Raw genomic sequence first — 13350 nt, 5'->3', positions numbered from 1 at the left:
AGCTTAAGACAACGGATTTGTATATAGTGTATATGTAATGTGCACATTTTGTTTTCATTTTCATAATCTTTAACCTTTCTAAATAAATTTAAAAAGTTCAAATGTTTGAATAAAAGCATACATATTTTATATTGATAAGAGACCAAGTACATTGTACATGACTTATCGGACAGTTTCAAGATAGGATCTAACATGTACTTCAACTGTCATAATCATTTATAAGATTTTTCTGATGAACACTCTCAAAAACAAAATGGACTTTTATTCCCTGAAACATTTTTATAAGCTTAAGAGTAGTATAAATTTATCTTAATAAAGGAATTCTGACATTTCTTGTACTTGTATTGAATGTAAATGCATAATATATACATGTTTATGTATTACGTGGTACTATGACATGTTGATTGGCAATTGCGATCTCAGACATGAGTAACTAAAGCATTATTCTACCTGAATGTATTTTTCTCTATATCAAAAGATGACGAAAAGCCGACTATTTTCGCCAAAATATATGTATCTCTGCCGTGTGATCGGTTGCTCTAGGGTGATAGTCTTCAAACTATTCAACGGCAGCATCGATTTTCCGCGCAATTCGGCATTATGACGTCAAATACAAAGCCCAGCGGCGTATTCAACGTCACAACTATAGCAGCTGTTCCCAACATTATGACGGGACGATTTGCTTTGTTGTCGGAAGAAGAAGTATTCTGCTTTGGTATAATAATAAAATATCTATCCAATGGGTAGGGGCGATAGCGTGTTTATTGTCAGCCGAGAGAGAAACTACCCCCGGCCCTGCCTCTGTTCTTCGGTTGTTGTTGATTGATACGGTTTTAGTCATTTTTTCTGTGTCGTTTTAATGGATGGTCGAAAGATTTCAAAACATAATTCTACTGTTTTCCGCAGTTGGTTGTAAATAGAAATTATCGTCGGTTTTTGAGTACTGTAGAATCATTTAAATTCGTGGGTGAGGGGTACCCACGAATTCCACGAAAATTGAACCACCACGAATTCTAATGATTCCACAATAATACGCTTCTGGTGCATGCCGTAAATCGTTAATTGTTTATAGAGTAATACAGTAATTGATATTAATAAGAATATTCATGATATAAGATATATTCAGAAGTAAAATTTTAATAACAAAAGAGTCTATATTTTTTTTTTTTACTTCGTTGTGCATACCTATGACAGTTTGATTCATGGCATATGGGCGGGAGGTTGTAAAAACACGGACAATTACGGGATCCCAGAAATTACACATAAAACACGGAAGAATCACGGACAGATTTTTTAAAGTCACGGATTCACAGATACAAAAGTTACGGAAATTCTATAAATCGACTTTATTGAAGAATGCATATCAAATATGAATTAAAACAAGATGTATTACTTGTATAATGAAAGAAATATACAGTCTCAAGTTCAGTTCGTAAATTTCGCATGTTCATAATGTGATGAAACAATTGCAGCGACGTCACAATGCACGGAGACTGTAAATAGCGATGTGCGCGGCTTTCTGCGCATAAGTGCAAAATTTCGAATTAGGTCTGTCGTCCTTTTAAAGAATTAAAATTATTAATGTAGCTAAGACAACACCAAAAATCAGAAGAAAATACTTTATTATGATTGAAAACAAAATTTTGGGAATTTGTTTATAAGCTGTAAAACAATTTCATCTTAAAATTCTGCATCATGAATTGATTAAGCGAAGTTAGACGTTTGTATAAGAATTTACAAAGCGTTTATAAGAATTTTAAAATGTCGGCATTGACAGGTGTGTTAGCGAGCAGCGACACCTATGGGAAGAATCAGTGAGGGTTCTTTAGCTGGTCCCATCTACTGTGATACTGTGATACGAGACATCCGTTCTCCGAGGACCTGTGACATTCACACCTGATGTCGAGCGTTTGGCGATGGAACTGGGACTATACCTGTTTTAACGACTTAGGTCTGTCGCGGCCGGGATTCGAACCCCGACCTTCCGCATTGGTAAATGTACAAACTTTCACATAAATTCATCCCAAATGAGGCAAACAATTTATACACACCGGACTCGTTCGCTTTAAAATTTGATGTAATACATGAATACATACATGTATTATACCAGGTGTAGAACTAAATTGCGAATAAAAGTAAGTTCGATTTAAGAAGGCTATGTTTGGAGGAAATTGTTGAAAAAATTATTTTATCTTATACAATGTTTTTTTTTAAGGTGGGGGGGGGGTTGTTTATTGGATATAAAATTTTAAAATTCAAGTTTTTTCAGTATGATTATATATTTCTTTATCAATATTTTCATGGTAAGTTAATGATTTTAAAATAAATATGCATTAGTATGAAGAATATGGAACGATGGATTCTTTGGATGATTTTCCGCTCCCTTTGTAATTTCTGCTTCCCTTGTTCATGATAAACCTTTTATTTTGCACTATACTGACCTCCTCATAACATTATTGCATACAATATTTTCCGTTCCGTTCCGTCTTCCGTTCCGCGTTTTAGCAACACCCTTTTGGGAATAATATACGTCTATGCATAGCATAGTAATGGAAATTTCCAACTATCTCGTGTTGTTCTCGCTTCGATTTCACGATACAAACCGTTGTTTAAATACAAAGACCAGATTGGAAGCAGCTGTACATGTTTTAACATTAAGACCTTGCTCTCAAAATGTAATACAATATGAACGTTCAGTTTGCGCGTCGGCAAACAAATATTATATACACGCACTAAGAAAATATACAAATGAATAGCAGCAGACTTATCTGAAACTCAATGTACGTACGCGTTGCGCTGTCACTAGCGACTGTAATAAATTTAGCAATCTGAGAGATTTCCATGTCTCATTCAGAATCATTCAGCAAGAATAGCGCAACTAGATTACGGCAGCTATTTCTGTGAGGGACTTTATCCCTTAATGTACATTATTTTTCGACCAGATCCACCTAATCGATTTGATTATTTGCTCGAAATTCCCAATGGCGTGCACAAGCAAAATTCTCGAGATTCTTGTAAAGAATTAAAAGAACAACAGGAAAGCGAAGAAAAATGCCAGTACAACTGCATAGATCTATTTCATACTGGCTTTGGATTTTTAACAATAATATGAAAGATTTGAATTTGTACGAATTTTTTCAGGGATGTAGTTTTTTAAGAAAACTTCTTTGTGTCAACAAAATGTTATCGAAGTCTCTCTGCAAACAGATCGTTTTATTTTGACGATATATACGAGTATGTGTGACTCAATGAACTTTTTACGTAGGGGAAGTATTTGTTTCATGATATTTAGACTCCCTTCACCCCCTCCAAAAGATGTTATCTGTTTTACACGTTTCGATATTTTACAAGAATGTGGTTTAAACTATATCTTGATATTACAAACAGCAGAAAATGAACAATGGTTGATTAGTATTATTAAACAAACTCTGAATGATCAATTTCAACAGAAATGGGTTTCTGAATGTAATACATCAGGAAAATGTGTTCTTTATGAACGAAGTTGCGAAGGGTATAATATTATTTACCAGTCCGTCAATCCTGCAGTCCCTTATTTTATCAGCGCAACTCCTCTGCAACCGCTTAATAGAATTTCGTGAAACTTTGTAGTTAAAAAGGACACACAATATAGATGTGCATATTCCTAGGAAATTTTGATTAGATAATTTTTCTGGGCGTTATGCCCCTTTTGAACTTAGAATTTCGAGTCCGTCTGTCCTGTTCTTGTCAGCGCAACTACTCTGAGACTGCTCAACAGAATTTCGTGAAACTTTGTAGTTAAGAGGGACACACTGTTTGAATGTGCATATTTCCAGGAAATTCTGATTCAATAAATTTTCTTAGAGTTATGCCCTTTTTGAACTTAGAATTTAGAGCCTGTCTATCCTGAATCTCAAGTCCGTCTGTCCTGTTCTTGTCAGCGCAACTCCTCTGAGACCTCTCAACAAAATTTCGTGAAACTTTATAGTTAATAAGGACACACTGTGTACATGTGCATATTCCCAGGAAATTCTGATTCAATAATTTTTCTGGGAGTTATGCCCCCTTTGAACTCAGAATTTCGAGCCCGTCTGTCCTGTTCTTTTCAACGCAACTCCTCTGAGACCGCTCAGCAGAATTTCGTGAAACTTTGTAGTTAATAAGAAAACACTGTGTATATGTGCATATTCCCAGAACATTCTGATTCAATAAGTTTTCTGGGAATTATGCCCCTATTGAACTTAGAATTTTGAGTCCGTCTGTCCTATTCTTGCAGTACTGCATAACATTACCATTTATTATGTGAGGCATTGTCGAGCAATGTTAGAACGTGGGGTTTGTGAGCTTGCTCACCTCTGCTTTCTTTCATTTATTTACAAATAGTATTTTTACTAAAAGCCAATGTACCAAAAAATATTCTTACATTAGCAAGATTTAGAACAAGTAACATCAGATTACCTATTGAGACAGGCAGATGAAATAGTGTGCCCAGAAATCAGAGAATTTGTACTTATTGTGAAAATGAGGTTGGGGATGAGTTTCATTATATCATGACTTGTTCAGCTCCTAGTGATAGTAGAGAAAATTTTATTTACCTTCCAAATATACAAACATACCAAATGTCATAAAAAAATTTAACTTGTTTTCATTTAAAAACTTATCTAATATGATACTATATCTAATATGATATATTATGTTTTCCAAAAACATAAATAGAATTCACAAGAGAGTTACCCATCCAGGTTAAAACAATATAAACTGTACACTCTTGCATGCATTGCATCAACTGAATTCTTTGTTTAACATTGTGTGTATATGTATATCTTCTCTATGTTGTTTAATACAGTATGAGAATTAATTGAATTTCATTGATACGATTGATGTTTTTTCGGCTTGTTTTTACTTAGAAGGCCCTATATGACTGTAATCTGTAAATCGCTAAAACATTCCGGAAATGTCAGGGCTTTGACAATAAAAAGTTTACTAAACAACAGTACAGAATTTCATTACTTTTTTTTTTTTTTGGTTGTTGTTGTTGAAAATCTTTATTTAAAATAAAAAGCATCTGAAGACCAGAAAATGTAGAAATACGGAACTAAAAATGGAATTGACGGGAAATCAGAGGTCTTAATCCTCACAAACGACGACAGCATGTCACAATAGTAAACACTTTTAAGTAATATTAGAGTGAATCATTTGGCTGATGCATAATCAACGAACTGATTAGAAATTGGCAGCCTTTGCATAGGTTGATTTGCTATATCTGCCAAATCTAAATCAATGTCGGAAGTAATAAAGTCCCGTTTTCAATTAAGAAAATGTCGCCAACGTACAAAATTATTTGTCCTCTGTCGCCCACCAGAACGTCACACATCTAATTAGTATAAAGAGTTAGTATAAAGAGTTGTCGAGTTCGTTTTCTTAATTTGGGGCTACATCGCAGACAGATCATGCAGAAATCTCTAAACTGTCTCATAACTATATAGAATGGTTGTAAATTTCCTTGATTTTCCAGGAACTCTGCATGGCCAAATATCGCATGCATGGAATGTAAGATGAAATGAATTATTATCGGATAATTGTTTTAAAAAGTTACCATATTTGAGAAATGTGTCCTAGAACCATTTCTGCATTGTTGCACGACGCTAACGAGACACAATTTTATTCATCAGTTGATTGCACATAGTCATACAGATTGAACTGAGCGATTCCCCAAAGGGCTAAGTGTGTCCAGTTTTATAACCCCAGTTTAAGAGAACTTTCCGTATTTAATTGTCACCTTTCTTGCAAAGATAAGCGCCAATTAGGAATACATTTAGAACCCATTTTCCTGCATGACAGATCTTTGGCAAGCCGTAATTTTTCACTGACGAGAGTGACCTTTCAAGTGTTGTACATAAATATTGTTGAAAACATACATATATTGTAATACGTGTATTACAAAATTTGCTTAAGATAAAACGTCATCCTTTCATTTTGTTGGGTTATAATTACGTTCATATTATCTCGGACTCGTACATTCTAAATCAATTGTTAACGATTACCGTCTGACGCAATATCTTAAACTCGTATGTTTTATCTCTGACTCGTACGTTCTAAGCCGATTTTCAACGACCACCGTCTGACGTATTATCTTCGACTTGTACGTTAACGGCTGTCGTATTATCTCAGATTCGTACACTTTAAACCAATTCTTAACGGATCCCCGCCTGTCGGATTATCTAGGATACATCTAATACGACGAACGGAGTATTAGTTTTGAGCTTTAGAAATCCCATATCTTTGCAAAGTTCTATGCATGTTTGAGCTAAAAATGCACCAAATATTATAATTTTTTTTTTTACAAATATATACTGAAAAGTACGACTGGTTGATTTCAAGTTTGTCAATTATTTCTATGAATCCTGAAGCATAGGAAACGTACATGTACTCATATTTGCAAAGTATCTGTGAATCAACAATGTATGTAGTATTGGCACCGCACTAAAACTCTCAAAGTGTAGAAATATGTGTATCAAAGTTGGAGATATTGCTTCAGATACTGTTAAAACGGCCAAACTTCTCGGTGTACAAATAGATACTTGGTCTGTACACATTGATGCTTTCATAGAAAATAGGTATTTTACTTCGTCTGCAAACTTTTATGTCAAATGCAGCATTATTGAAAATTTATGACACTGTTATATTTCCTCATTTTAATTATTGTTACACAGTTTGGTGATCAGCCCAAAACAGGGTTATTATTGACAGGCTTTTTGAATTACAGAAAAGGGCAGCCAGAATTATATTGAATGTGAAAGTAACTCAGATGTCTACGGTTGATATTTTTAGTGTTCTTTTAAAAATGGATGCCTGTTCATGATTATTTTATATATAGAAAGCTAGTGCTTGCTTTCAAGGTTCTTAAAAACATGGCACCAGAATGTATGATTGAATGTTTTTAGTTTTGTCAGCCAAGTTAGTTCTAGAACACCAAGAAGTAGCGATAGTGGCATTTTATATTTACCAAAAGTTCGAACTGAATATCATAAACGGTAATCTTTTAAATCAGCATATCTGCAGCATTATAACTCAAACAAGTGATATAAAGATATGTTTATTTTTCCCCAGTGATATCGTGCATGTAAAACTTATACGGTACCAATTTTGATGCACCAGATGCACATTTCGACAAATAATGTCTCTTCAGTGATGCTCAACCGAAATGTTTGAAATCCGAAATAACAATGGAGTTTTAGAGCTATTATAGGGTAAAACAGTGTGGCAAAAAAGTGAAGTCAAATTTCTCTAAGGATAAGAGCTATGCGTGAGGGAGATAATCCTTAATTTTGAAATGAATTTCTAAATTTTATAACCAATTAAATATACATCCGTATTTTCAAGCTAGTAACGAAGTACTTAGCTACTGGGCTGTAGAGACCCTCGGGGACTAACAGTCCACCAGCAGAGGCCTCGACCCAGGGGTCATAATGTAAAACTTATACGGTACCAATTTCGATGCATCAGATGCGCATTTCGACAAATAATGTCTCTTCAGTGATGCTCAACCGAAATGTTTGAAATCCGAAATAACAATGGAGTTTTAGAGCTATTATAGGGTAAAACAGTGTGCCAAAAAAGTGGAGTCAAATTCCTCTAAGGATAAGAGCTATGCGTGAGGGAGATAATCCTTAATTTTGAAATGACTTTCTAAATTTTATAACAGCAATTAAATATACATCCGTATTTTCAAGCTAGTGACGAAGTACTTAGCTACTGTTATCTATTTTTTCTATTCTCTTATTTATCTGTCTGTGAACATGTTTTATACAGGACCACAATGTAAACTAGTCATTAGATACTAATTGTACTATCCTGTCTAATTAAAGGATCTATTATTATTATTATTATCATTATTATTATTATTATGCATTACGCAAGTTCAATTATTTTCGGTCTTTAAACTTTTTTGTAAAAGGATCTGGGACCACAAAATGTTGTGACAAGGCCATTCATTATTCTCAAGGTACGAGTGTGCATTTGGTGATATTATGAAGACCAGAACATAAAGTATAATATGCTGCAGCTATGCTTAGCTTCTACATAACCATTTTCTTGCAGTTTAACTGGGTCTCTGTGAAAATATATAGAATTTTTCAAAACTATTTGGATTAGTTTTAGTATTGCTAAAACCCATGTTTACCACGAAAAATTCCTATGAAACCAATTTTATTTTTGCATTATTCACAAATCTTGAAAATTTAATGGAAAAACATTACCCAAAAATTGAAACCCTTCAAAAACGTCCTCATATCGGTGCATTGCATGTTTTGATGACTGATTTATATTGCTGTTTGATCAAATAGTAGAAAATCCCACCTAAACACAGCATTTTAAAAAGTTTGTTTTAAAAGGTCATAGGCTACCCAAGATCAAATGCAGTAGGAATTTGCTGTTTACGAGGGATTTTCTATTATTTGATCAAACACCAATGTTAATGTAAAAGTGGATCGCTACACAAAAAAATTATTTTTTATTGTTGAAAATGTGTTTAAAAAATGCAGGATTTGGCTTTTTAATCAAAACCATGTTGTCAATGTGACCAAAGTACAAAAAAGTTTGATTTAAAGTTTTTTGGACACAACTTTGGGATTAAGGTACTTCACACAAATATTGTTTATGATCATACCGTATGGTTGGACCATTGTCAATAGTTTGAAATCTTTGTCGGGACCATTACTTTGTAAAACATATTAAAAGCCCATATTTGGCTGAAAGATTACATGTGCATATATGTATGACAAGAGAATGTGTCGAGGCCTTACTTTGAACATGCATGTATTTTATTGATATACATCAAAAGGATTTGAAACTAGTTCCTCTCTTCTAAGCTGGTTCACATTTTTTTTAAAGAATATATATTCTTTTTTTTCTTTTCATTTTTGATGTTAAACATTAAGAATATAGCTCATTAAAAGACAACCAAAATTTGGACTATCTTAATGCAAGGATAAGGACAATATTTCAGACTTACTCTGTGATATGTAAACAACATTTTTACAAAATGTTTATGTTTGTGTTTACAAACAAAGTGAAATGTTAGTGTTGTAATTCAAAGCATCCTAATTTTACACAGACACAAATTTAACTTCAAATGGCACATTTTACCTTGTTACGTCAACAAACTAAATCATTTGAAGCTGTGAGTTTTCGGGTCGTTTGGGCTTTAATGAATATTTTAAAGGTGTATTTGGACACAGATATAGTTGGAAAATATGTTAAGAATTTTTTTATATCAAATTTATGAGACAAAGATGCAAATTTATGAGACAAAGATACAAGAATGCAGCAATATAAGGCCTTAACCTTGCGCATTTTTTTTTCTGCGCCGTAAATTAAAGGTTTTTATAAGGGGTGAATCTGTAGCTCACTGATCTATTCCAATATTTTTCAGAGAGCTACAGTTCTGCAGCTAGTGAAAATTATCTTAAAAATTAACAGAATCTTGGTTACAAGTGTCAAGATTCTTTCCTCGGAATGATTTCCCGTAAATAACCCGGTACTTCACCTGTATGAATTTTACAACAACAAAATGTAATAATAATTTTTGTTCAATAGCGCCGATTTTTATTTAAAAGATTCCCATCCTGTTTCGGAATAAAGAATTCCTTAGAAATGGAATAAAAAACCAGTTACGATTATACCGGTGATTAATCGTACTAACTAGTACTTTTGGGAGATTGTCTACATCGTATGAAGAGCAGCTATTCCAGAAAAATAAAGCATAGGTCTGATAATTTGGATATGTGTTCTTCTACCTACACTTGTATCTATTGAGAACTTAAGTTTTTTTTAAAAAGACATTCAATACTATCGATATACCCAGACCTTAGTTCCAGGCCATTTAGCTTAGGTCAATGTCCTTGGTAAAGCAAAAGAAAAAAAAAAACCCATTCTTTTGGGGTCTCACTTCACAACTGAAAGACATTGGAACTTTTCTCTGAATTTTGAAATAAAACTTTCGATGATTTTTGCAATTTTTGCACCAATTTCCTTTTTGCATAGAGGGAGCGCTTTGGAGAACATGATTCGTATTGAAACTACAAGGTAGAAATAGATGATTCTCCAATGTGTTCGATGTTTCTGACAACACCAAAATTGAAATTTTCCTTGAGACAAACGACGGCTGACAATTGATGAAATGCTTTCTTTCTGACATCACATTAAAAGATCATGTTTTCGTTACGTAAAAATTGAAGTCTGAAAATAAAATGTAAGACAAATCTCAAAGATTCCATATGAATTAATTTTATAGAAGCAACATTCGACCCTTATCATTATTTCAAAATCATGATAAAAACTTATCAATTGTAATACTTTCATGTGCTTAGAATTTTCCCTAACAACACACACTGATTAATCACCATTTAATCTACGATATGGAGCAAATCAAGCAATTTTTATTAACATATTGGTGCTTTTAGACACAGCATGCGGATTGCGTAATATCCTTTGTAGTTCCCTCAAAGAATTGGCAAAATTCTACAATCTTGGAAGGCACAAAATATCAATCATGCTTTCCTAGCAATACCATGATGAGGTTGAAATAAATACGTTCGGTAAAATGAACAGATGTTTACACTGGAAATTGATTGCAGGGCTTGAATTAACGTCGCTGTACACTGACAACAAAGGTCCAAACAGATAATTCAATATTTAAACATGAATGGCCTGCAACACCTTTCATTAAGTGGATAGAAAATACTGAGTGTAGACAAAAATCAAAGGACAGGAAAGTTGAACAATTATGCATAATGCGTGTCATGGTCAATATTATTTATTGAGTTTGTCTTAACTAAGAAATGTTCTAATAGTGCTGTAGTCATTTCTCAAAAGAGGCTTAAAAAGAGGAGTAACCCCAACCTAGGGTAGAACAAAATACAACCTATATGATTTGATGCAGAATTTTGTCTAGATTATGGAAATAGTGGTTGTAGTCTGATCAGATGTGTTTGACTTGGCCTAAATTTGGATTTTCTGTCGCAAAGTCAAAGTGTGAAAAAATAGAAAGTACATTTTGTACATTTATGGCCGACTTTATGCAGGAAATCAAACAAAGTCGGTTCTAAACCATGCAGCCTGATCCAGTAGATTGCATCATGCCTTTTATATGCCAATACTGTGCACGTTTTTTTTGAATAATGAAAGATATATGGACGAAAATTGTCAAACAATCTTCATTTTTCGTTCCGCGTCCCCTCATTTCTTGCATCTGACAGACCCATTTATGAAAGAGGTTGCATATACTACACATCAAAAGTTTTGCTCATTTACTCCTCTGTCGAATGGTATAGAGTATATTTGTGTAGCATAATCTATTAGACTGTAAAACAGCAAAATGTTACCCCCCTCCCCAAATTTGAGAAACCACGTAGATTTGCATAAAATGGCAGAAAGGTTATTCTATGGCAATTATATATAAGTTAAAGTGGTTAAATATGATATGCACAACTAACTTAAATGTGCACAGATTAGGACATGTGAGTTTACATATACATTATGTAATACTTACAGGGTTATGTATAATTAACATGGTACCACGTGGCACTGTATAAGCAACGATTTTAAATCAAGAATTTACAGTTTAGCTGACTTTGCATGTTTGTGGATATTCATTAATGTGTGTTCATATTGGGACATAGAGGCGAAACTGGAAGTCAGAACCATTACCGATATAACAAAGCCTGTAAATAAGACTCAGTGGTCCTCTTTCGCCGATTGCAAGTGCGAGAAGTCAACCCCGAAGACGTTCTTAGATATGAGCTGTCCACAATATCTCCTTCGTTCTTCTGTGACGAAGGGAACATGAAAAAACTATAAAGTCAGGCCTAGCAAAGAAGCTAAAGGCATCAGTATATTGCAACACTGGCTAATTCAGTGGAATGGTATCATTAGCAAACATACTGAATGGAATGTCATTGATACAAGGGATTAAGGACACTGTCACATTTCTCGACATATTGGTGTCTTGCTGAAGTTTATGATGAACTCCTTTGACAGAAATCAATGTGTAGAATCAGTACATGGCTGTTGAATTTGACAGATATGACCATAAGCTTAGTGTGTAGGCAGCTAAACGAAACAGGCCCGGAGAAACACAGCAAGTTAAATACGTTATCCAAGCAAATCGTCAAGTTCCGAATTACCAACGCTTCCTGAAAGTATAAGGAAGCATAGCTGTCCATGTTGCCTTTCTCTGACCACATGTCAGTGTTGCACATAGTATGCCATAAGAAAATCAGAGAATAATTGTTCTTGGAGGGGTTCATGAAGGACATATAGCTAAACTTGTCACACCCACAGAGGCAGCTACCATTCAAAGCCTTTTTAGTTCCCAAGAAAAAGCGGATACAAGAATGCTGCTTCTTGCCATCAACCTGTCTTCCACTCATGATCACCTGGTTGTTCAAAGAGATGATACTGATGTTCTGGCGGCCGTTTCACTAACCGATCGTAGATCGTAAACGTACGATTACGTTTAAGATCATTTGACTAGCACGTATACGAGCGTTTCACGAAACCTATCGTAGTCGTAACACTTACGATTGCGATTTACGTCTGACTTTTTAGAACTCTTTTCTCTATGGAGGTAGATTTAAAATTAATCCTACCATGGAAAGAAATATTCAATCATTATTTCCTCATGGTTAAAGGTTTTAAACATATTCTTATCGTCTGCAGTAACCCAAACAAGTTGTCAACAAAAAATAATGGAAATTTTGAGCCCGATCTCTAGTGTAACGCAATTGATAGGATAATTTTTATTGACTTTCATGTAACTAAAAGTTTGGAAAAAATGATATAAGAAATAACATAAAAGATTTACATTTTAGAATTTTAAATGTCAAGTAAACTATGTTCAAAGGATTAAAAAAAATATAAGAAAATGAAATGATATTGATAAAAAAAAAATAATAATAATAATAAAATGAAAATAAAATTACACACAAGAATAGGAAATTTTATCCTGCATCAAATCAGGGATATATATATATATATATATATATATATATATATAAAGCACTAAAATGACCAACGACACGAACAACGAGATTGTCAAATTTTCGGGACGCCCCGTCCCTTCTTCAGGACAAACGAAAAGAATTACATAATGTGGTCAATATCAACAGAGCATAATAACAAAAACTATATATAAATACATCTAGCACTACAACTACACTAATCTACAAACGTATTTACAACGCAGACTACATGTTTTTGGTCTTTAGGCTTGCCAATCAATGTTAAAAGTGGAGCGAATTAGGACATGCCTTATTCGTCCAAAGAGCTGATCCAAAATGTCCGAAAAGAAAAGTTTCTTTTCGGACATTT

General features: G+C 33.9%; 1 protein-coding gene across 5 annotated transcripts in view; it reads left to right on the top strand.

The window, feature by feature from the left end:
* Nucleotides 1-13350, top strand: part of LOC125682097 (ovarian cancer G-protein coupled receptor 1-like) — a 169065-nt gene that overhangs the window by 44462 nt on the left and 111253 nt on the right. For 2 of the 5 annotated variants that reach the window (XM_056154413.1, XM_048922512.2), the window contains exon 3: nucleotides 1778-1992. The exons of the other annotated variants lie outside the window; for them this stretch is intronic. The gene's annotated coding sequence lies outside the window, so the exon portion shown is untranslated. The remainder of the gene's footprint in view (nucleotides 1-1777; nucleotides 1993-13350) is intronic. 5 annotated transcript variants of the gene reach the window in all.

Source organism: Ostrea edulis, chromosome 2 (assembly GCF_947568905.1).
Source record: "Ostrea edulis chromosome 2, xbOstEdul1.1, whole genome shotgun sequence".
In the NCBI taxonomy this organism is placed as follows: Eukaryota; Metazoa; Mollusca; class Bivalvia; order Ostreida; family Ostreidae; genus Ostrea; species Ostrea edulis.
This window is presented reverse-complemented; position numbering and strand designations above follow the sequence as displayed.